We start from the raw sequence: 24,949 nt of genomic DNA on the forward strand, positions 1-24,949 counted from the left end.
CAGGATAAATCTTCATTTGGAAAGACATGGATTCATTAAGGACAGTCAGCATGGATTTGTTAAGGGAAGGTCATGTCTGACAAACTTGATTGAATTTTTCGAGGAGGTAACCAGGAGGGTCGATGAGGGCAGTGCATATGATGTCGTGTATGTGGATTTTAGCAAAGCTTTTGATTAGGTGCCACATGGCAGATTGGTCACGAATTAAAAACCCATGGGATCCAGGGCAAAGTGGTAAGTTGGATCCAAAATTGGCTCAGAGGCAAGAAGCAAAGTGTAATGGTTGATGGGTGTTTTTGTGACTGGAAGGCTGTTTCCAGTGGGGTTCCGTAGGGCTCAGTACTGGGTCCCTTACTTTTTGCGGTATATATCAATGACTTGGACTTGAATGTTGGGGGTATGATTTAAGAAGTTTGCAGATGACACTAAAATAGGTTGTGTGGTTGATAATGAAAAATAAAGCTGCAAATTGCAGGAAGGTATCAATGTACTGGTCAGGTGGGCAGAACAGTGGCAAATGGAATTCAATCCGAATAAGTGAGAAATAATGCATTTGGGGACGTCTAACACTGCAAGGGAATATGCATTAAATGGTACAACACTGAAAAGTGTAGAGGAACAAGGGGACCTTGGAGTACAGGTCCACAGATTCCTGAACGTAGCAGACCAGGTAGATAATGTGGTGAAGGTGATAAATGGAATATTTGCCTTTATTACTCGAGGCATGGAATACAAGAGCAAGGACATTATGCTTGAACTGTATAAATGGTTAGGCTGCAGCTGGAGTACTGTGTGCAATTCTGGTCACTACATGACAGGAAAGATGTGATTGCACTGGAAAGGGTGCAGTGGAGATTTTCAAGAATATTGCCTGGACTAGAGAATTTTGGCTATGAGGAAATATTGGAGATGCTGGATCTGTTTTCTTTGGAACAGAGGAGACTGAGGGGGGACCTGATTGAGATGTATAAAATTATGAGGGGCCTGGATAGAGTGGATAGAAAGGCCCCGTTTCCCTTGGCAGAGGGGTCAACAACCAGGGGGCATAGATTTAAAGTAATTGGGGTGAAGTTTAGAGGAGATACGAGGGGAAATTTCTTCACACAGAGGGTGGTGGGGGTCTGGAACTCACTGCCTGAAAGATAGAGGGGGCCTGAGGCAGAAACCCTCACCACATTTAAAAGATACTTGGATGTGCATGTAAAGTGGCGTAACCTACAGGGCTACGGACCAAGAGCTGGAAGGTGGGATTAAGCTGGATAGCTCTTGGTTGGCCGGCACGGACACGATGGGCTGAAATGGCCTCCTTCCATGCTGTATGATTCAAATTTCTATGATTCTATGAGTATAATTCCTTGCTTTTTGTACCCTATGCCTCTATGTATAAAAGCCAATGATCCCATCTGCATTTAAAATAAAACAGCTTTATCAACTTCTCCTGCCACCTTCAAAGATTTGTGTACATACACCCCTTGGTCGCTTTGCTCGTGCATCCAATGTTCCCTTTAATTTTTATTTCCCATTCAAAATACCGCACAAGTGGGATTTTCCTATTTAAAAGCTCAGTGAACCGGCTCCAGAGATGCTGCAAGCGCTGAGTGGGAGCTGCAGACGCTGAGTGGCCACACTGCTTAAAGGGAACATTATCTGCATCCCTTTTAAAATTGTATCATTTAGATTATGCTGCCTCTCGTAATTTTTCCTACCAAAATGCATTACCTATTACTGATCTATTAGTAGAATAGCAGGAAAATACTCGTGGGCTTTATATCATTTTATCTTCAAGGAGAGACTCCTATCTATAAGCCAAGGGTGCTGATAACCAGAACAAATAGTTCAGTTACTGAATGTAAAAATATTTGATTTCCTTTGACTTTAACCACTAGAATGTGTCCTATAACTGAAAGCATTATCAATGCCAAATGTGGCACTTTCTTATTTTATGAATTTCCATTATGTTCAATAGGGACTGAATGGTGTACTCTGTGGGTAAATAAAGTTTGTGTTGTGTGTGTAGAGCACGTGCATATAAAAAAGAGGAATAAACAGGACAAATTGGTAGTGTGACCCAAAGATACAACTGTCTTGCAAAGCCAGAGTCCCTCTGTGGAAAGATATTGGCCCAAATCTTTTGGTGGTAATGATGGCAAAGCTGTCAGGGTTTGCAATCATTACTCTTCTAAAAGTGACAGTAGTTTCTGGAGTCAGTGCACGCGCAGATAAACATGAAGTGTCAGTGGTTCTTCGTTTCTCCATAGGTTGCGCTGTGGACCTCCCCGGAGCCCACAATCAATTCAAATCACACTGAAATGTCGTTCAAGATGAAAACGACCCCTACTGCATTGGAATATCGCTCTAAAAAACCCTAAAATGTTAACCTTGTTGAATGAGGTGTAACTGGGTTTTTAACGGTGCATTGACTGTTGAACAACTGTTCTGGTGCTGAAAAACTAATCTGACATTTGTGGAATATCAAATTTTTCTATTTTGCATTACATAATTTTTATTAATTTTTTTTAAGTTTTTGATATTTCATCTTCTACCTTAATCCAATGTGTATGCCACAATCTATATTTTCCTTGTTGTAAAATTAATAAAAAAGTAAATTATAATCTGTGCATTTTACTTCCTGGCTTGCTGTCCATGAGAATTCTTCAATGTGATTGGCTGCTCAGCCTGCTTGATGACATCACTGTTGAGAACACTGAAGATTCAAACTAACGATGGAAGAGCTGAAATTCACACCACAGAGATCGCTAGATCTTTGTGGCCAGCTTTCTTCGAGTTCAGCAGCGAGCGCTGCCACTTTGACGCTGACAGCTAATTCCGTCCAGGCCACTGTCTGTCAAACACTTCCATTGTAGAATGCCCTTCTTATTCAATACTTAGTGGTACTTTCATCCCGACTATGGGAAATGGACATAAAAATGTCTATAGCAATGCTATGCCTCATTTTGCATTGAATCACAGCTGCAGTCATAGTTTAAGATCCAGCACCAAATATGGATAAAATGTCCAAGAAACTATTTCTTGGGAAAAGATTTAAAATATCTGAGCAGATAAAGTGATCATCACTATGAACTATATACGAGATACTGATAACTAATATATGTAAACTCAAATCACACTTTTTTTTTCCAGTCGTTCCTGGGATGTTGGCATTGCTGGCAAGGCCAACATTTATCACCCATCCCTAATTTCCCTTCACAAGATGATGGTGAGCCGCCTTCTTGAACCTCTGCAGTCCTTGAAGTGAAGGTTCTCCCACAGTGCCGTTAGCGAGGGAGTTCCAGGATTTTGACCCAGTGATGATGAAGGAACAGCGATATATTTCCAAGTCAGAATGGAGTGTGACTTGGAGGGGAACTTGGAGGTGATGGTGCTCCCATGCACCTGCTGCCTTTGTCATTTTAGGTGGTTGAGGTCGTGGGTTTGGGAGGTGCTGTCAAAGAAGCCTTGGTGAGCTGCTGCAGTGCATCATGTAGATGGTACACACTGCAGCCACGGTGCGCCGCTGGTGGAGGGAGTGAATGTACCCAAAGTATTTATGTAGCTGGTCCAGTTAAGTTTCTGGTCAATGGTGACCCCCAGCATGTTGATATGGGGGATTTGGTGATGGTAATGCGATTGAATGTCAAGGTGGTTAGACTCTCTCTTGTAGGAGATAATCATTGCCAGGCACTTCTGTGGTGCAAATAATATTACTTGCCACTTATCAGCTCAAACCTGAATGTTGCCCAGGTTTTGCTGCATGCGGGCATGGACTGCTTCTTTTACTGAGGAGTTGCAAATGGAACGGAACACTGCAATCATCAGCAAAAATTCTCTCATCTGAACTTATGATGGAGAGAAGGTCATTGATGAAGCAGTTGAAGATGGTTGGGCCTTGGACACTGCCCTGAGGAATTCCTGCAACAATGTCCTGGGGCTGTGATGATTGACCTCCAGCCACCATAACAATCTTCCTTTGTGCTAGGTATGACTCCAGCCAGGAGAGTTTTCCCCCCGATTCCCATTGACTTCAATTTTACGAGGGCTCCTTGTCGCAACACTTGGTCAAATGCTGCCTTGATGTCAAGCGCATCAACTCTCACCTCACCTCTGGAATTCAGCTCTTTCGTCCATGTTTGGACCAAGGCTGTAATGAGGCCTGGAGCCAAGTGGTTCTGGTGGACCCCAAACTGAGCATCGGCGAACAAGTTATTGGTAAGTAAGTGGCACTTGACAGCACTGTCAATGACACCTTCCATCACTTGCTGATGATTGAGTGTAAACTGATTGGGTCACTGTCCGATTAGAATATGGCCTGAGATGTTATGATTAACTTTAATGGGCCACCTGACACAGCAAAATCTAACCCGAGACATATGTAATACAGTTTTTTGTAAGAGCTATGACTTGTTGGAGATTAAATATAGCCACTAATAACATTTATAAACAAGCAACTGATTTTATGATTAAGAGTTGGTCTGATTGTCTCATGATTTGAAACAGTAGGTTGGCAATATAGCATTACAATATGCTTTTAATTGGTTGCTGTTGTTGTACAATTTGTTGTTGTAAAATTGGCACATGAACAAAAAAGGTTGTGCTCAAATGAATTCCTGGCCTGCATTTGTCCTGCTTTTTGTGGACAGGACACACCTGGGCGGTTTTTCCACGTTGCTTTCTACTATAATAACCAGCATAGTAAATCAACAGCAAAAGTGATTTCCTGACCAATGTTCCCTCTAATTTCTTTTTTGTACTGAGTGGGCCACGAATTGTGTTAGGGGATTGAAGGCGATAAATCCCCAGGGCCTGATAGTCTGCATCCCAGAGTACTTAAGGAAGTCGCCCTAGAAATAGTGGATGCATTGGTGATCATTTTTCAACAGTCTATCGATTCTGGATCAGTTCCTATGGACTGGAGGGTAGTTAATGTAACACCACTTTTAAAAAAAAGGAAGGAAAGAGAAAACAGGTAATTATAGATCGGTTAGCCTGACATCGGTAGTGGGGAAAATGCGGGAATCAATTATTAAAGATGAAATAGCAGCGCATTTGGAAAGCAGTGACAGGATCGGTCCAAGTCAGCATGGATTTATGAAAGGGAACTCATGCTTGACAAATCTAGAATTTTTTCAGGATGTTACTAGTAGAGTGGTCAAGGGAGAACCAGTGGATGTGGTGTATTTGGACTTTCAAAAGGTTTTTGACAAGGTCCCACACAAGAGATTAGTGTGCAAAATTAAAGCACATGGTATTGCGGGTAATGTATTGACGTGGATAGAGAACTGGTTGGCAGACAGGAAGCAGAGAGTCAGGATAAACGGGTCCTTCTCAGAATGGCAGACAGTGACTAGTGGGGTGCCGCAGGGCTCAGTGCTAGGACCCCAGCTATTTGCAATATACATTATTGATTTAGATGAAGGAATTGAGTGTAAGATCTCCAAGTTTGCAGATGACATTAAGCTGGGTGGCAGTGTGAGCCTTGAGGAGGATGCTAAGAGGCTGCAGGGTGACTTGGACAGGTTAGGAGAGTAGGCAAATGCATGGCAGATGCAGTATAATGTGGATAAATGTAAGGTTATCCACTTGGGGGACAGAAACACAAAGGCAGAATATTATCTGAATGGCGGCAGATTAGGAAAAGGGGAGGTGCAACGAGACCTGGGTGTCAAGGTACATCAGTCATTGAAAGTTGGCATGCAGGTACAGCAGGCGGTGAAGGCGGCAAATGGCATGTTGGCCTTCATAGCTAGGGGATTTGAGTATCGGAGCAGGGAGGTCTTAATGCAGTTGTACAGGGCCTTGGTGAGGCCACAGCTGGAATATTGTGTTCAGTTTTTGTCTCCTAATCTGAGGAAGGACATTCTTGCTATTGAGGGAGTGCAGCGAAGGTTCACCAGATTGATTCCTGGGATGGCAGGACTGACATATGAGGAGAGACTGGATCGACTGAGCTTGTATCCACTGGAGTTTAGATGAATGAGAGGAGATCTCACAGAAACATGTAAAATTCTGACAGATTGAACAGGTTAGAGGCAGGAAGAATGTTCCTGTTGCTGGGGAGTTCCAGAACCAGGGGTCACAATCTAAGAGTAAGGGGTAAGCCATTTAGGACCGCGATGAGGAGAAACTTCTTCACTCAGAGAGTGGTTAACCTGTGGAATTCTCTACCGCAGAAAGTTGTTATTCAAAAGGGAGTTAGATATGGCCCTGACGGCTAAAGGGATCAAGGGGTATGGAAAGTAGGAAAGGGGTACTGAGGTGAATGATCAGCCATGATCTTACTGAATGGTGGTGTAGGCTCGAAGGGCCGAATGGCCTACTCCTGCACCTATTTTTTATGTTTTTATGTTACCTCAATCAGACAGAATTTGTCTTTAACAAATCCTTGCTGTCGGTCCCTTATTAAGCCATCTGAAGCACAGATGCCATCCCAAAAACAAATAGACTGGATATTGTTGGTGGGAGGAAAACACTGGATGAACTAAATGACTTGTTCGGCTTAAGTTTTTCTTTTATTACACCACACATTCACAATAACTTTGTTTCCAACATTTTTTGGGAAATGATGAAAAACTAAAGCTGGAGTTAACATACACTCAGCATAAACCTGTACAGGACTTATGCCTCACACCTCTAATACCCTCAATTACCTCTTGGGTTATACCACCACTTTTTCATTGAAGTGCACCCAAAACCACTTTCCATGGAACCAAAACCACCTGTAGAACTGCGGCCTAATTTAAGATTAAAAAGTGCTTCCCTTTCCCTCCTGCCTTGGTACTGTTCAGCTTTAATCAGATACTCAGTCACATTAACATTTCCAGTTCAGGACCGTCTTCTTGGGTTACACATCCATGGGTCTCATTTGTCTGCATTACACCAATTGAATTGAAATATTTTTTTAAAATTGCCTAAGGTTCACCAAGACACGTTCGCTGTCTAGCAATCAGGATCATTTTTTTTTTGAGAAGTTGACCTGAAAATATATTCCAAATACAAGAATAAAAATATAACTTCACTTTCTGCCTTCACTTCACAGAGTGGTCTTCTGTCTGAGGACTTGTGTCCTTTGGAAACTACACGGAGTCAAATCTAAACCTTTAGCAATGTTTTTTTGCGCGAGAGTCCAAAATTCAGAATCTCTATCATTACTTCTAAAGCTAGTGGTCACCCTTCATTGTGCAAAAGGTTTACTTTCCTAAAATATCAGCCTTCAGTATGATTCCATAACTCATGTAAAGTTATGTGATTCAGTAATACTGCCCTGGCCTTTCAAAACAGAAGACTAGGGATTTTCCTTTCATCTCTCCACAATGGATTCAAACCCAACTCCCATAGGTGGAAAGGAAATGCTGTAACACGAGTGTGACACAAGAGACCCTCATCAGCAACCTGAATACAATTTTCAACATCAGTTTGATAAGTCTACAAAAAGAGCATTCATCAAAATAATTCAGCTCACAGCTTGCAAGCCCAAAGAACTGGTGACTTTTGTTGTTGTTCTTGTTGTCATCAGTCAGGCCCCCACGGTATGCTGATCCAAAATGCGGCCGGATACTGCCTCCCTGTGGGGAGCAGGTCCAGGAAACTGAACTGGGTGAGCGCAGGCCTCAGCAACAAGTCACCAAGTGCATGTCTCAGGCCCAGAACCAGAGCCACCGGGGCCCAGCACCATTTAATCGCAGCTCCAGCGCCTCCGGGTTTCTTCACTCATCTTCATGGAGTCCAACTATTTCTCTTTCTGAATGAAACGTGGCCTAGGGGAGCATGCACACTCTCAGCGGGACAATCAGCGGGGTATATGGAATGCAGAGAATTGTGGGTCCTAAGGCAGCCATTAGTCAACGGCCGCCTGAGACAACGCTTGCCAGGTTCCAGAGCTCTTACCAAATGCTGTTCCAATTCGAAATGACTCAAAGGTTCCCGGGTCATTCTCTCAGCGCTATTACTTGTTCTCACTAGATTAGTGCCTCTTATCAACAAGGGCAGACATTGATGACAAGATTCAACACTGCTTCCAGTGCAGCCTTCGGTCGCCTGAGGAAAAGAGTATTCGAAGATCACGTCCTCAAATCTGCCACCAAGCCCATGGTCTACAGGGCTGTAGTGATACCCGCCCTCCTGTATGGCTTAGAGACATGGACCATATACAGTAGACACCTCAAATCACCGGTGAAATACCACCGACGATGTCTCCGCAAGATCCTGCAAATCCCCTGGGAGGACAGATGTACCAATGTTAGCGTCCTCAATCAGGCCAACATCCCCAGCATTGAAGCAGTGACCACACTCGATCAGCTCCGCTGGGCGGGCCACATTGTTCGCATGCCTGACACAAGACTCCCAAAGCAAGCACTCTACTCGGAACTCCTTCACGGCAAACGAGCCCAAGGTGGGCAGAGGAAACGTTTCTAGGACACCCTCAAAGCCTCCTTGATAAAAAGTAACATCCCCACCGACACCTGGGAATCCCTGACCAGAGACCGCCCTAAATGGAGGAAGTGCATCCGGGAGGCCGCTGAGCACCTCGAGTCTCATCGCCGAGAGCATGCAGAAATCAAGTGCAGGCAGTAGAAAGAGCGTGTGGCGAACCAGTCCCACCTGCCACTTCCCTCAACGACTATCTGCCCCACTTGCGACAGTCTGTGGTTCTCGTATTGGACTGTTCAGCTACCTAAGAACTCATGTTAAGAGTGGAAGCAAGTCCTCCTCGATTCCGAGGGACTGCCTATGATGATAATTAGCATGGATATAGGATTGGCTAACTAACAGAAAACAGAGAGTCGGGTTTGGCAATCAGTAACTAGTGGGGTGCCGCAGGGATCAGTGCTGGGACCCCAACTATTTACAATCTACATTAACGACTTGGATGACGGGACCGAGTGCAACGTAGCCAAGTTGGGAGGAAAAGCAATGTGTGAGGAGGACACAAAAAATCTGCAAAAGGACATAGACAGGCTAAGTGAGTGGGCAAAAATTTGACAGATGGGAGTATAATGTTGGAAAGTGTCAGGTTATGCACTTTTGTAGGAAAAAAAAAATCAAAGAGCAAGTTATTATTTAAATGGAGAAAAATTGCAAAGTGCTGCAGTACAGCAGGACCTGGGGTCCTGGTGCTTTAAACACAAAAGATTAGTATGCAAGTACAGTAAGTGATCAGGAAGGCCAATGGAATCTTGGCCTTTATTGCAAAAGAGATGGAGTATAAAAGCAGGGAAGTCTTTCTACAGTTATACTGGGTTTTGTTGAGGCCACACCTGGAATACTGCGTGCAGTTTTGGTTTCCATATTTAAGAAAGAATATACTTGCTTTGGAGGTAGTTCAGAGAAGATTCACTCAGTTGATTCCGGAGATGAGGGGGTTGACTTATGAGGAAAAGTTGAGTAGGTTGGGCGTCTACTCATTGGAATTCAGAAGAATGGGAGGTGATCTTATCGAAATGTATATTTTAAGGGGCTTGACAAGGTGGATGCAGAGAGGATATTTCCATTGGAACTAAGGGGCATAATCTTAGAATAAGGGGCCACCCTTTTAAAACTGAGATGAGGAGGAATTTCTTCTTGCAGAGGGTTGTAAATCTGTGGTATTCGCTGCCTCAGAGAGCTGTGAAAGCTGGGTAATTGAATAAATTTAAGACCGAGATAGACAGTTTCTTAACCGATAAGGCATTATGGGGAGTGGGCAGGGAAGTGGACCAGAGTCTATTAGCGGGTCAGCCATGATCGTATTAAATGGCGGAGCAGGCTCGAGGGGCCGTATGGCCTACTCCTGCTCCTATTTTGTATGTTCTTATGTTTATGTAATATTTTCTACTTTGAATTGTTTCTATGTTGAGGAAAGCATCAGCTTCCCAATGTAAAAAAATAAGTTAAACAAGTATATTTCCAACATTAATATGTGGTGAATAAACTCTTATTTATAATTATATTTAGTGCATTTCTGCACTGGACTATACTGTAAGACTCACCTGCTGTTTCTCTGTCTCTGCTGATAAAGTTTCTTTTTCCTTTTAACTGCATTTGAGTCTCGACTGAACTGTTTCTACTGGTTTTTCAGCTCTGTTAGCTTCCAGCTAGCAGCTGTTCCTTCACTCGTTTTACCTACTTTCAACTTTGCTGGTCGCTGGCTGTGGTTTTATTTTATCTCTGCTGCTTTGATCTACAGTGACTTACAAACTTGAGTCAACTTCGTCATCATCTTTCAGCAACACTACCAACGCTCCTTCCTACGACACAACCTTGAACTCGCTACACATCAAATAGCTTCTGGACTTCACTCGCCTGCTTTGGACAGCGGTTTGTCAATGCACCGTGCTGGCCCCATCTTGCTATGTCAGCTTTGTCCTTCCATGGGACCTCTGACTTTGAACCTGGTCTCCCTACTATTGTATCCCATTAACTATTACATTTAAACAAGCCTATGTAACCTGAGCTTTTCCTGCATCCATTCGCTTGTGCACGTTGGCTGCTGCTCCGGACCCAAGCCATTCAATACTTTACCACTTTCCCCCCCCTCTTGGCTTTTCTGTTTCTCTCTCCCTGACCGCTCACTGCTATTGCCATGCATCCTTTCAGCTCTCCTCTCTCGGATACTCTGCCCTCCCAAATCCCTACTCCAATCCTTCATTACCCTTCGATTTTCCTACTCTCCTGCCATCGTCCTAGGCTTGACTTCCTCCTAGATAAGCCTATAGCTTCACTCTGTGCCTCTCTTGGCATCGTACAAAGGGTCCATCGAGGCACTAGTCACTGCCTCCTTACGGGCAGCAACCCCAACTGTCCCAGCCTACTCCCTCGCCGACCTTCCCGCCAGGGCACCCACTGGAGGCTAAACTTGCCAATCTCCTCCCCATCCAACTCATCCCGTCCAGCGCTGACCCTGTGGACGCTGGCAGTGGGGCAGCCATCACCGACCCTCTCCGTATCTCCCTCCAGAATGTCCATTCACTTGCGAACAAGGCCCTTGCCATCCATGAGCTTATCGTGGATGATGACATCGACATCATGGTCCAGACAGGTTGAGGGGCAATAACACCTTACCCTTAAATGAAGCCTCCCTACCTGGCTATATCTTTCACCACTTGTTCCGTTCAGACTGCCGTGGCAGTGGTGTGGCTCTCATCAGCTAATCACAGCTTGGTCTGTCCCCCGACTCCTCCGGCACTTTCCCCTCCTTAGAGCATCTCCCCCTCTCATTTAAAATTCTCCTTCTCTACCGTCCACCCAAGTACCATAAAAATTATATTACCGATATTTCTTCACTACTTTCCTCCCTCAGCCTCTGCACCGAACGACTTCTCATCCTCGGTGATTTCCAACTCCATCTCAATTCATTATGCTCTCTCCTGTGAGTTCACTAGCCTCCTATCCTCCCTCCCCCATGTAAACTCCCCAACTCATATTCACAGCCACCCACTTGACCTTGCCATCACTCATGGCTTCGCTACTTCCATCATGTCAACTGCAAAGAAGACCATCTCCGACCACTTCCACATATCGTTCTCCACCCACATCCCCCTTCCACACCCCCCAACCCTACCTCTTTGAGTCCGCCCCTGGAAAAAACACTCTCCTGACTCTCTTACAATTGTACTTGTGAACTCCCAACTGTCCAGCCTATGGCCCTCCATTCACCATAACATTTCTGCTCATCGCACCCTCACCACCACCTTTGATGCCCTCGTCCCTATTAAAACAATTACTCCCCGGCCATTCCCCTGGTACAGCCCTCATTTTCGCTCCCTTAAGTCCAAGGGACACAGACTTGAATAGATAAGGCCATTAACCGGTCCATGCAGCGAGCGGTCAAGGGGGTCATTCAGACCGACTGCCTGCCTCTCTTCTGTTGTTACATTCACGTCAGGGTGTCCCTGGAGATGGAGCACGCAGTGTCCACCGGTATGCTCGCAGCCTGCCGCGAGAGGTGGCCACCGGAGGGACTGAAGTGCATTATCACTCCCGGCAACCAAATTTTAATTTGATTGGTTTTTTGTTCCAGAGTTTAATTTGTCGGTTCTAATGCCCCTTTACTAAGGGGGCAATTGATTTATAGTTTTTCACTAAAATAGTTGTAGAGCTGTTGAGTTGCGAGTGGCTTACCCAGTCACGTGATGTTCACAAGACTCAATAAAACCCCAGCCAATTAGGTTCGGGGGATCCACATTGAGGCAGGTGATTGTGAACTGGTAATGTGTCGTGTGATTGTTAAGCCTTTGCTAATAAACCAACTAGTTCTTAACAGAAATGTGTTGTTATGAATTCTTAAGCAAAGAACCCATGAGGCAATACATTACATTGGTCTTCATTAGCAGAAGACACAAAAAGCATACCAAAAATAGTGGGGAATCAAGGGGCTAATGAGAGTGAGGAAAGAAAGACTTAAAAGACTTCGATTTATATAGATCCTTTCATGACCACCAAACATCTCAAAGTGCTTTACAGTCAATGAAGTACTTTTTGGAGCGCAGTCACTGTTGTAATGTCGAAAACACAGCAGCCAATTTGCGCACAAGCAAGCTCCCACAAACAGCAATGTGATAATGACCAGATAATCTGTTTTTTATGTTATGTTGATTGAGGGATAAATATTGGCCAGGACACCGGGGATAACTCCCCTGCTCTTCTTTGAAATAGTGCCATGGGATCTTTTACATCCACCCGAGAGCAGACGGGGTCTCGGTTTAACATCCCATCTGAAAGACGGCATCTCCGACAGTGCACCATTCCCTCAGTACGGCACTGGAGTGTCAGCCTAGATTTTTTGTGTGCTCAAGTCTATAAGAATATACCATTTTCTGCTTTTAAGATGGCCGAATTTACAAACTGACCAAATTCTGTAACCAGCAAACTTTGCAAAACCAAGAAGCTACTGTGGGATCTGTTAATTAAACAAAAGCTGTACTTTCTCAGATAGAAGGAATGACTGACCTTGGACAGACAGTGGAGATATCCCGAGAAATTGATAAGGCAATGATGTCTTTAAGGAACATTTTTAATGAATGGATTATTGATAAGAGCATTGAAAAAAAAAACACACATTTAATTGTCTGCTGAAGAGGAAAATTAAATAACTCTGGCCTTAAGAAATTGGCTACCGGCCCACTGCGCAAGTATAATTACAGTGCAAGAGCACAGTACCTGCTGCAGCCAGAGAGAAGGCAGTTGCCAACCACAGAGCCACAGACTAATTACTAGACGCTGTACCACCGGTAGTATTAGTTGCGTGTGAGTTTTTGCTTAGAATTGCTTAAATATAAAGTAAATGGGCTCAATTTTCCCCAAAGCCGTTTTTTGGCGTACTTGGAGTTATGCCTGTTTTTTTCGGGCCCAACTACACCAAAAAAAATCATCCAGCTTTCCCCGTTTGAATTGTTGATTTTCACGGCGCGTAGCCCGCCCTTTAGCTTTGAGGGTAGAGCTTAAGGTCTGCGCCAAAAAGATTGGGTTGCCAGGGTAACAAGGGACACACAGTGGGCTGAGGCTCGAAATGAAACATACAACACATTTTGGCCAGCTCACAGCAACCTGTACAAGCACACTACACATTGCAGCAGCTTACCAGTATTAAGTTATTAAAGAGTTTATGCCAAAAGTCGATCTCTTCCCCGCCACCCCCCCGCCCGGTGCCTTTACTAACCCTGGCCGAAAAGCCTCCTTCCTTCCGGTGCCGCAGCTAACCCTGACCAAGGGTTAGGAGCAGGAATAGAACAGGGGCCAGAGAATGGCCCACCAGAGGAAGCCTGGCCACCACCTATGGCTCCGGTGCTTCAAAGACAGTATGTGCCACCAACCGTTGATGCGGAGGCAGGAACCCTGGGGCCACTACATTGGGAATTCGAGATTCTGCACAGAACGGAAGAGTTGAGAAAGTTGTCTAGTAACATAAAGAGATTAGAAATGGGAGGGGACCCCCAGGGGAATTTCCTAGAGGTAGAACAGATCGCCATTTTCAGCATCGTGGATGATGAAGAAAATAAGCATTTATTGCTCTACACCCCAAGTCCTGGTATTTTTGCAGGTCTTCCTCCAAAATTAAAAGAGCGGGAGGCAAGTATGATGGTTTAAAGGCACCAGTCATGGGGGCTGGTAAAGGGAATTTGTTTAAAGCCATGGCGGAAGCAGAGCAGGCCCCCAATGAACCCCCAATCACTTTTGCCAACAGCTGTGGCCAACTTACAAGGACGTCGTAAGAATATAAGAAATAGAAGCAGGAGATATGGCTCCTCAAGCCTACTCTGCCATTTAATACGATCATGGCTGATCCAATCATAGACTCAAGTCCACTTCCCTGCCCGCTCCCCATAACCCCTTATTCCCTTATCAGTTAAGAAACTGACGATATCTGCCTTAAATCCATTCAATGTCCCAGTTTCAACAGCTCTCTGAGGCAGCAAATTCCAGATTTACAAACCTGAGAGAAGAAATTCCTACTCATCTCAGTTTTAAATAGGTGGCCCCTTATTCTAAGATTATGCCCCCTAGTTCTAGTCTCCCCTATCAGTGGAAACATCCTCTCTGCATCCACCTTGTCAAAGCCCCTCATAATCTTATAAGTTTCGATAAGAATCTTCTGAATTCCAATGAGTAGAGGCCCAACCTACTCAACCTTTCCTCATAAGTCAACCCCCTTATCTCTGGAATCAACCTAGTGAACCTTCGCTGAACTGCCTCCAAAGCAAGTATATCCTTTCTTAAATATGGAAACCAAAACTGTACGCAGTATTCCAGGTGTGGCCTCACCAATACCCTGTATAACTGTAGCAAGACTTCCTTGCTTTTATACTCCATCGCCTTTGCAAAAAAGGCCAGGATTCCATCGGCCTTCCTGATCATTTGCTGTACCTGCATACTAACCTTTTGTGCTTCATGCACAAGTACCCCCAGGTCCCACTGTACTGCAGCACTTTGCAATTTTTCTCCATTTAAATAATAACTTGCTCTTTGATTTTTTTCTGCCAAAGTGCATAACCTCAGTGCGCCAGTGCAGCCTTTGGCCGCCTGAGGAAAAGAGTTTTTGAAGACCAGGCCCTCAAAACTGCCACCAAACTCATGGTCTACAGGGCTGTAGTAATACTTGCCCTCCTGTATGACTCAGACACATAGACCATGTACAGTAGACACCTCAAGTTGCTGGAGAAATATCACCAATGATGTCTCAGCAAGATCCTACAAATCCCCTGGGAGGACAGGCGCACCAACATCAGCGTCCTCATTCAGACTAACATCCCCAGCATTGAAGCACTGACCATACTCGATCAGCCTCGCTGGGCAGGCCACGTAGTCCGCATGCCAGACACGAGACTCCAACAGCAAGTGCTCTACTCGGAGCTCCTTCATGGCAAACGAGCCAAAGGTGGGCAGCGAAAACACTACAAGGACACTCTCAAAGCCTCCTTGATAAAGTGTAACATCCTCACTGAAATCTGGGAGTTCTTGGCCCTAGACCACCCTAAGTGTAGGAAGTGCATCCGAGAGGGCGCTGAGCACCGAGTCTCAATGCCGAGAGCATGCAGAAATCAAATGCAGACAACGGAACGAGCGTGCGGCAAACCATTCCCACCCACCCCTTCTCTCAATGACTATCTGTCCCACCTGTGACTCTCGTATTGGACTGTTCAGCCACCAAAGAACTCACTTCAGGAGTGGAAGCAAGTCTTCCTCGATTCCGAGGGACTGCCTATGATGAAACATTTGGGGTCCCAGCACTGATCCCTGTGGCACCCCACTAGTTACTGATTGCCAACCCGAGAATGAACCATTTATCCCGACTCTCTGTTTTCTGTTAGTTAGCCAATTCTGTATCCATGCTAATATATTACCCCCAACACCATGAGCTTTTATCTTGTGCAGTAACCTTTTATGTGGCACCTTGTCAAATGCCTTCTGGAAGTCCAAATACACCACATACACTGGTTCCCCTTTATCCACCCTGTTTGTTACATCCTCAAAGAATTCCAGCAAATTTGTCAAACATGACTTCCCCTTCATAAATCCATTCTGACTCTGCCTGCCTGCCATGGGTGGGGTAGTAAGGCAAGCGGATCTGAATGGGCAGGCACGTAACCATTGGCTGTGTGCCCGGATAGCAGCTTGTAAATACCGCAGACTGCTGGCTATGTCGGACTTTGATCTGGAACATGTGGGTGATGGTAATACAGAGGTGAGGGTTTTGAGGAAAATGACCCTGCGTTTTGAGGTGCATCAGGTGAACAAAAAGAACACTGGAATAATGGATAAGCCTAAGGGCAAGGTATGTGAGATGACTGGGGTGCCTCAAGGAAGTGGCAGCAGGAAGGAGCAAACCACGGGAAATGGGAAGGTGGATGGGCCTGCTAAGTACTGATCAATTGCTAATAAAGTTAAAGTTGGGTCAGAATTGATTTTGTCAGCGTATTCTTCAGTAAATTTCAGGGTCTAAACGCCTTTGTAAGAAGGCAAACTCTTACAAGGGAGAGAGGGGGGACTATTTGGTCGACACTGGAGCGGTCGTCCACTCTCCCTCCCCGATGAAGTCTCCCTGGTCAAGTGGGACTCCCTATGCTTTAGGCAGGTTCACGGGTGATTCAAAGGCTGGGGCAGTGTCAAAACCTTTAAGCTTCAAGGTGGGAAGCCAGGTAATGGTATGAAACTAGGAAAGGGTGTGAGTGTTTGAACCCCTGTACAAGGGACCGTATTGTATCATTGACAAAGCTAGTCCCATGGCGTACGCGGTTCAGTTACCTAAGAAAATTAAGTGGTTTCATATTAACCAGATGAAGCTTTTTCAGCCCACCAGCAGGTCAAGGAGACAACAGGAAATGATTATGAGCATGGTGAACCGGATTTCATCCTCTCGTGAGATGAAGCACGGGTGCCCGATGGGATAATCCCATCTAATCAGGTACAGTAAAATCCAAATGAAAGTGGACAGTATTTGGAAACCAGGAGAGGGCTCTGAGCTAGTTAAGAGTGGGTGAGAGCTCAGATGAACAGGACCCCAAGAAAGAATGCAAAAGGCAGGAGGCAACAGAGCAGAGTGGCACTGGGGTAAGTGTAAACCACAAGGTGATAGGAAGGGACAATATGTATGAATACAAAAGGGCTGCAGGAGGAGTCAAAACTAAAAATCATGGTTTAAAAATTAGTATTAAAACACTCTAGCTAAACGCACGCAGCATTCGAAATAAAGTAAATCAGTTGACGGCACAAATCATTACAAATGGGTATGATTTGATGGCCATTACAGAAACGTGGTTGCAAGGTGGCCAAGACTGGGAATTAAACATACAGGGGTATCTGACAATTTGGAAAGATAGACAAGAAGGGAAAGGAGGTGCGGTAGCTCTGTTAATAAAGGATGATATCAGGGCAGTTGTGAGAGATGATATTGGCTCTAATGAACAAAATGTTGAATCATTGTGGGTGGAGATTAGAGATAGTAAGGAGAAAAAGTCACTGGTGGGCGTAGTTTATAGGGCCCCAAATAATAACTTCACAGTGGGGCGGACAATAATCAAGGGAATAATGGAGGCATGTGAAAAAGGAACGGCAGTAATCATGGGGGATTTTAACCTACATATCGATTGGTCAAATCAAATCACACGGCGTAGCCTTGAGGAGGAATTCATAGCATGCATACAGGATTGTTAGAACAGTATGTTACAGAACCTACAAGGGAGCAAGCTATCTTAGATCTGGTCCTGTGCAATGAGACAGGAATAATAAACGATCTCCTAGTAAAAGATCCTCTCGGAATGAGTGATCACAGTGTGGTTGAATTTGTAATACAGATTGAGGGTGAGGTAGTGTCTCAAACGAGCGTACTATGCTTAAACAAAGGGGACTACAGTGGGATGAGGGCAGAGTTGGCTAAAATAGACTGGGAACACAGACTAAACGGTGGCACAATTGAGGAACAGTGGAGGACTTTTAAGGAGCTCTTTCATTGTGCTCAACAAAAATATATTCCAGTGAAAAAGGGCAGTAAGAGAAGGGATAGCGAGCTGCGGATAACCAAGGAAATAAACGAGAGTATCAAATTAAAAACCAATGCGTATAAGGTGGCCAAGGTTAGTGGGAAACTAGAAGATTGGGAACATTTTAAACAACAGCAAAGAATGACTAAGAAAGCAATAAAGATAGATTACGAAAGTAAACTTGCGCAAAACATGAAAACAGATAGTAAAAGCTTTTACCGATATATAAAACGGAAAAGAGTAACTAAAGTAAATGTTGGTCCCTTAGAAGATGAGAAGGGGGATTTAATAATGGGAAATGTGGAAATGGCTGAGACCTTAAACAATTATTTTGCTTCGGTCTTCACAGTGGAAGACACAAAAACCATGCCAAAAATTGCTGGTCACGGGAATGTGGGAAGGGAGGACCTTGAGATAATCACTATCACTAGGGGGGGGTAGTGCTGGACAGGCTAATGGGACTCGAGGTGGACAAGTCCCCTGGTCCTGATGAAATACATCCCAGGGTATTAAAAGAGATGGCAGAAGTTATAGCAGATGCATTCGTTATAATCTACCAAAATTCTCTGGACTCTGGGGAGGTACCAGCGGATTGGAAAGCAGTTAATGTAACGCCTCGGTTTACAAAAGGCAGGTAACTATAGGCGTGTTAGTTTAACATCTGTAGTGGGGAAAATGCTTGAAGCTATCATTAAGGAAGAAATAGCGGGACATCTAGATAGGAATAGTGCAATCAAGCAAACGCAACATGGATTCATGAAGGGGAAATCATGTTTAACTAATTTACTGGAATTCTTTGAGGATATACCGAGCATGGTGGATAGAGGTGTACTGATGGATGTGGTGTATTTAGATTTCCAAAAGGCATTCGATAAGGTGCCACACAAAAGGTTACTGCAGAAGATAAAGGTACACGGAGTCAGAGGAAATGTATTAGCATGGATAGAGAATTGGCTGGCTAACAGAAAGCAGAGAGTCGGGATAAATGGGTCCTTTTCGGGTTGGAAATCGGTGGTTAGTGGTGTGCCACAGGGATCGGCGCTGGGACCACAACTGTTTACAATATACATAGATTACCTGGAAGAGGGTATAGAGTGTAGTGTAACAAAATTTGCAGATGGCACAAAGATTCGTGGGAAAGCGGGTTGTGTAGAGGACACAGAGAGGCTGCGAAGAGATTTCGATAGGTTAAGTGAATGGGCTAAGGTTTGGCAGATGGAATACAATGTCTGAAAATGTGAGGTCATCCACCTTGGAAAAAAAAAATAGTAAAGGGAATATTATTTGAATGGGGAGAAATTACAACATCCTGGGGGTCCTTGTGCATGAAACTCTTTTAGAGTCTACCTGCAAAACATAAAACATTAAACCGTGCCACTCGATTTGGGTGACACACCAGACATTTACAAGGCCCTTTTTTTTCCTTTTTTTTGGTTTTTTTTTTGTGTTTTTCTTTTTTTTTTTTTGGTTTTTTTTTGGGCACTAAAATCACAATTTTTCCCCAGTGCCCCCTATAAAAGGGAAGGGGACACTAAAAGCACCGGCAATTAAAACAAATTAAACTTTAAAACGTAAAATCAAATTAAAATTTGGTTGCCGGGCGTGATGATGCACTCCAGTCCCTCCGGTGCCCACCTCTCGCGGAAGGCCGCGAGCGTACCGGTGGACACCGCGTGCTCCATCTCCAAGGACACCCTGGACCGGATGTAAGAGCGGAAGAGAATCCCAAAAAGTTAGTTTGCAGGTGCAGCAGGTAATCAGGAAGGTGAATGGAATGTTGGCCTTCACTGCGAGAGGGATGGAGTACAAAAGCAGGGAGGTCCTTCTGCAACTGTACCGGGTATTGGTGAGGCCGCACCTGGAGTACTGCGTGCAGTTTTGGTCACCTTACTTAAGGAAGGATACAGAGATGATTCACTAGGCTGATTCCGGAGATGAGGGGGTTACCTTATGATGATAGATTGAGTAGACTGGGTCTTTACTCGTTGGAGTTCAGAAGGATGAGGGGTGATCTTATAGAAACATTTAAAATAATAAAAGGAATAGACAAGATAGAGGCAGAGAGGTTGTTTCCACTGGTCGGGGAGACTAGAACTAGGGAGCACAGCCTCAAAATACAGGGGAGCCAATTTAAAACCGAGTTGAGAAAGAATTTCTTCTCCCAGAGGGTTGTGAATCTGTGGAATTCTCTGCCCAAGGAAGCAGTTGAGGCTGGCTCATTGAATGTTTTCAAGTCACAGATCGATAGATTTTTAACCAATAAGGGAATTAAGGGTTATGGGGAGCGGGCGGGTAAGTGGAGCTGAGTCCACGGCCAGATCAGCCATGATCTTTTTGAATGGCGGAGCCGGCTCGAGGGGCTAGATGGCCTACTCCTGTTCCTAATTCTTATGTTCTTATGTCATGGGAGCTGCAAGAAACTCCCCGACCCCAGATCCGGAACCACCTCCTGTCCATCTGTCTTCCTGAGATAAGCCCTACAAACTTCTCGGACATAGTATATTACAAAAAAGGAAACTCCTTAGATATCATGAATGGTACAAGTAGCGACGGCCGATGGTATATTGTGGGCGGACATAGGATGCAGAGCCAGGAATATCACTCCGTTTTTGTCCCTTGTCCCCCACAGGCAAGAAGATGTATAGCATGATGGAATCATTCCAGCTCAAATTATAAATTCTGTTGGGAAAGAAAAGATATATTAACCGATGATAAAGGAGAAAGGGAAAGTATCTGTCCTTTTTCTACTTTCAGAGTCGTGTCCCAGAGGGTGGTGGAAGCAGATTTAAAAAGAACATAAGAAATAGGAGAAGTAGGCCATCTGTCCCCTCGAGCCTGCTCCACTATTTAATAAGATCATGGTTGATCTGATCATGGACGCAGCTCCACTTCCCTGTCCGCTCCCCATAACCCTCTATTCCCTTATCGCTCAAAAATCTGTCGATCTCCACCTTAAATATACTCAATGACCCAGCCTCCACAGCTCTCTGGGGCAGAGAATTCCATAGATTTACAACCCTCAGAGAAGAAATTCCTCCTCATCTCAGTTTTAAATGGGTGACCCCTCATTCTGAGACTATCCCCTAGTTTTAGTTTCCCCTATGAGTGGAAATATCCTCTGCATCCACCTTGTCGAGCCCCCTCATTATCTTATATGTTTCAATAAGATCACCTCTCATTCTTCTGAACGCCAATGAGTATAAGCCCAACCTACTCAATTTATCTTCATAAGTCAACCCCCTCATCTCCACAGTCAACCTAGTGAAACATCTCTGAACAGCCTCCGATGCAAGTATATCCTTCCTTAAATACGGAGACCAAAACTGTATGCAGTACTCTAGGTGTGGCCTCACCAATACCCTGTACAGTTGTAGCAGGACTTCTCTGCTTTTATACTCTATCACCCTGGCAATAAAGGCCAACATTCCAGTTGCCTTCCTGATTACTTGTTGTACCTGCATACTCACTTTGTGTTTCATGCACAAGAACCCCAGGACCCTCTGTACTGCAGCACTTTGCAATTTGTCTCCATTTAAATTATAATTTGCTTTTCTATTTTTCTGCCAAAGTGGATAACCTCATATTTTCCCACATTATACTCATCTGCCAAATTTGTGCCCATTCATTTAGCTTGTCTATATCCCTTTGCAGATTTTGTGTGTCCTCCTCACAATTTGCTCTCCCAACCATCTTTGTATCATCAGCAAACTTGGATACATTGCACTCAGTCCCTTCTTCCAAGTCATTAATATAGATTGTAAATAGTTGAGGCCCCAGCACTGACCCCCTACAACACCCCACTAATTACTGTTTGCCAACCAGAAAATGACCCATTTATCCTGATTCTCTGTTTCCTGTTAACTAGCATATCCTTTATCCATGCTAATAAATTACCCCCAACGCCGTGAATTTTTATCTTGTGCAGTAACATCTTATGTGGCACCTTATCGAATGCCTTCTGGAAATCCAACTACACCACATCCATGGTTCCCCCTTATCCACCCTGCTCAAAGCATTCTCAAAGAACTCCAGCAAATTTGTCAAACATGATTTCCCTTTCATAAAACCATGCTGACTCTGCTTAATTTAATTATGCTTTTCCAAAAGCCCTGCTATTGCTTCCTTAATAATGGATTCCAGCCTTTTCCCAACGACAAATGTTAGGCTAACTGGTCTATAGTTTCCTGCTTTTTGTCTGCCTCCTTTTTAAATAGGGGCATTACATTTGCGGTTTTCCAATCCACTGGGACCGCCCCAGAATGCAAAGAATTTTGGTAGATCACAACCAATGCATCCACTATCTCTGCAGTCACTTCTTTTAAGACTCTAGGATGTAAGCCATCAGGTCCAGGGGACTTGTCCGCCTTTAGTCCCATTATTTTGCTGAGTACTACTTCTTTAGGTGATAGTGATTGTATTAAGTTCCTCCCTCCCAATAACCCCTTGATTATCCACTATTGGGATGTTTTTAGTGTATTCTACCGTGAGGACCGATACAAAATATATTTGTTTAACGTCTCTGCCATTTCCCTATTCTCCATTATTAATGCCCCAGTCTCATCCTCTAGGGGACCAACATTTATTTTAGCCACTCTTTTCCTTTTCATGTACTTGTAGAAACTCTTACTATCTGTTTTTATATTTTGGCTAGTTTACTTTCATAATTTTTCTTCCCTCTATCATTTTTTTTTTTAAGTCATTCTTTGTTGGCTTTTAAAAGTTTCCCAATCCTCTGGTCTCCCACTAATCTTGGCCACATTGTATGCCCTTGCTTTCAATTTGATGCCCTCCCTTATTTCCTTAGTTTGCCACGGATGGTTATCCCTTCGCTTACAGTTTTTCCTTCTCATTGGGATATATATTTTTGTTGCAAGTTATGAAATATCTCCTTAAAATGTCTCCCACTGCTGAACTGTCCTACACTTTAATCTGTTTTCCCAGTCCACTTTCGCCAACTCTGCCTTCATACCTTTGTAGAGTCCTTTAGTTAAACTTAGGACACTGGTTTGAGATCCAACTTTCTCACCCTCCAACTGAATTTGAAATTCAACCATGTCATGGTCACTCATTCCTAGAGGATCTTTTACTAGGAGATCATTTATTAATCCTGTCTCATTACACAGTACCAGATCTAAGCTAGCCTGCTCCCTGGTTGGTTCCGCAATGTACTGTTCAAGGAAACTATCCCAGATATACTAAATGATCTCTTCCTCAAGACTACCCTGGCCAATTTGCTTTGTCCAATCAATATGAAGGTTAAAATCACTCATGATTATTGCCGTTCCTTTTTTACAAGCCTCTATTATTTCTTGATTTATACTCCGTCCAACAATGTAGCTAGTTAAGGAGCCTATAGACTACACTCACCAGCAACTTTTTCCCCTATTATTCCTTATCTCCACCCAAACCGATTCAACGTCTTGATCTTCTGAGCCAATTATCATCTCACTAACGCACTGATCTCATCCTTTATTAACAGAGCTACCCCACCTCCTTTTCCTTTCTGACTGTCCTTCCGAATTGTCAAATACCCCAGAATATTTAGTTCCTCGTCCAGGTCACCTGGCAATGGCCACCAGATCATACCCATTTGTATCTATTTGTGCCGTCAACTCATCCATTTTGTTACGAATGCTACGTGCATTCAGATAAAGAGCTTTTAAAAGTTTTTTTTTTTAAACATTTTTCCCTGCTTTGACCCCATTTTCTGATTCACCATTATGTTTATACATTCTGTTCCTTCCTGGCATGCTGTGGTTTTCATTTCCTCCAGTGCTACCCTGCTCTATTGCTTTCTTATTCTTTGACTTTTTAAATTTTCACTCACTTGAATCCCCAGCCTCACCCCACTAATTAGTTTAAAGCCCTCTCTACAGCCCTAGTTATTTGATTCGCCAGGACCCTAATCCCAGCACGGTCTTGGATATACCTGTATACTTAAAAAGGAGACATTTGCAGGGCTGTGGGGAAAAGAGGAGTACAGAAACAGGAATAATTGAATAACTCTTTCAAAGAGCCGACACGGACATGATGGGTTTAATGGTCTACTTCTTTATTGTATGATTCTACAATTTAAAAAAAAATCATTTCAAAATAAATTAAAAAAGGTGTGGTAAGAATATATTTTGAATCTATCAATAAAATAAATCTTACTATTTGAACCATGTACTCTTATATAGCTTTTATATGGCAACTGTAAATTGTTTTATTATTACAAAGAATGAACAGATAACATGTTCCAACATTTAAAAAGATTAAATTAGGGAGCGAAATTCACAATTTAAGTGAGATTTACCAATCCATTAGGGAGATTATGCCATCTGGCACCCATTTCCTTCTGTCCAATACTACCATACTATAACCTTGTACATTATGCAATCCAAATGTATGAATTTTTGAAGTACTCCAAAATATTGTCTTATTCATGTTATGTATCATGTTCCAAAGGCAAAAATGATTATTTTAATAAACTCTCTTTAAATAATCTGACGTCCAAGCTACCACTTCAGGTTTGTTCACCATTCAAATCCTTAAACTTCATTAGGCAAGACTTACAATACACACCACGCCTTGACCCACCCCATCAAATTATGTGCCAATGTTCGTCAGAGAAGGCTCAGCCCTTTTGGAAGGATTTATCGCTTAACATGCTACAGCAAGACTATCCAAAAAAAAATCTTGAATAAATCAAACGCGGTCCATAACTATAATGGCCCATGTGACAAATACTAAACTTCAATCCTTGTTCCTATTGATCTGGAGCTCGTGATACTAACACATCTTCGTGTTCAATTTACAATGTATCCACCAATAAGGAAACACTAAAACAGCCCCTTCTAAATCTTTTAGGCCCACAAAATCGAACAGGACAAGGCAAATAAAATAACATATCTAGCCCGGGGCTCTTGCAGAACACACTCACTTTCGCCCGCTCCAAAGCAGACAGCAGCCCTTTAGATCTGCATTGCTATAATGCCGCGAGACGCCTGCTCGCGTCACTA

At 43.8% G+C, this 24,949-nt stretch overlaps 1 protein-coding gene across 2 annotated transcripts in view; it reads right to left on the reverse strand.

Annotated features, from left to right (window-relative positions):
- The window catches only part of dusp23b (dual specificity phosphatase 23b), a 50,773-nt gene that overhangs the window by 25,597 nt on the left and 227 nt on the right, over positions 1-24,949 (reverse strand). The window contains exon 1 of one of the 2 annotated variants that reach the window (XM_070884386.1): positions 24,871-24,908. The exons of the other annotated variant lie outside the window; for it this stretch is intronic. The gene's annotated coding sequence lies outside the window, so the exon portion shown is untranslated. Of the gene's footprint in view, positions 1-24,870; positions 24,909-24,949 lie in introns of those variants that run through there. 2 annotated transcript variants of the gene reach the window in all.

Source organism: Pristiophorus japonicus, chromosome 7 (genome assembly GCF_044704955.1).
Source record: "Pristiophorus japonicus isolate sPriJap1 chromosome 7, sPriJap1.hap1, whole genome shotgun sequence".
Lineage (NCBI taxonomy): Eukaryota > Metazoa > Chordata > Chondrichthyes > Pristiophoridae > Pristiophorus > Pristiophorus japonicus.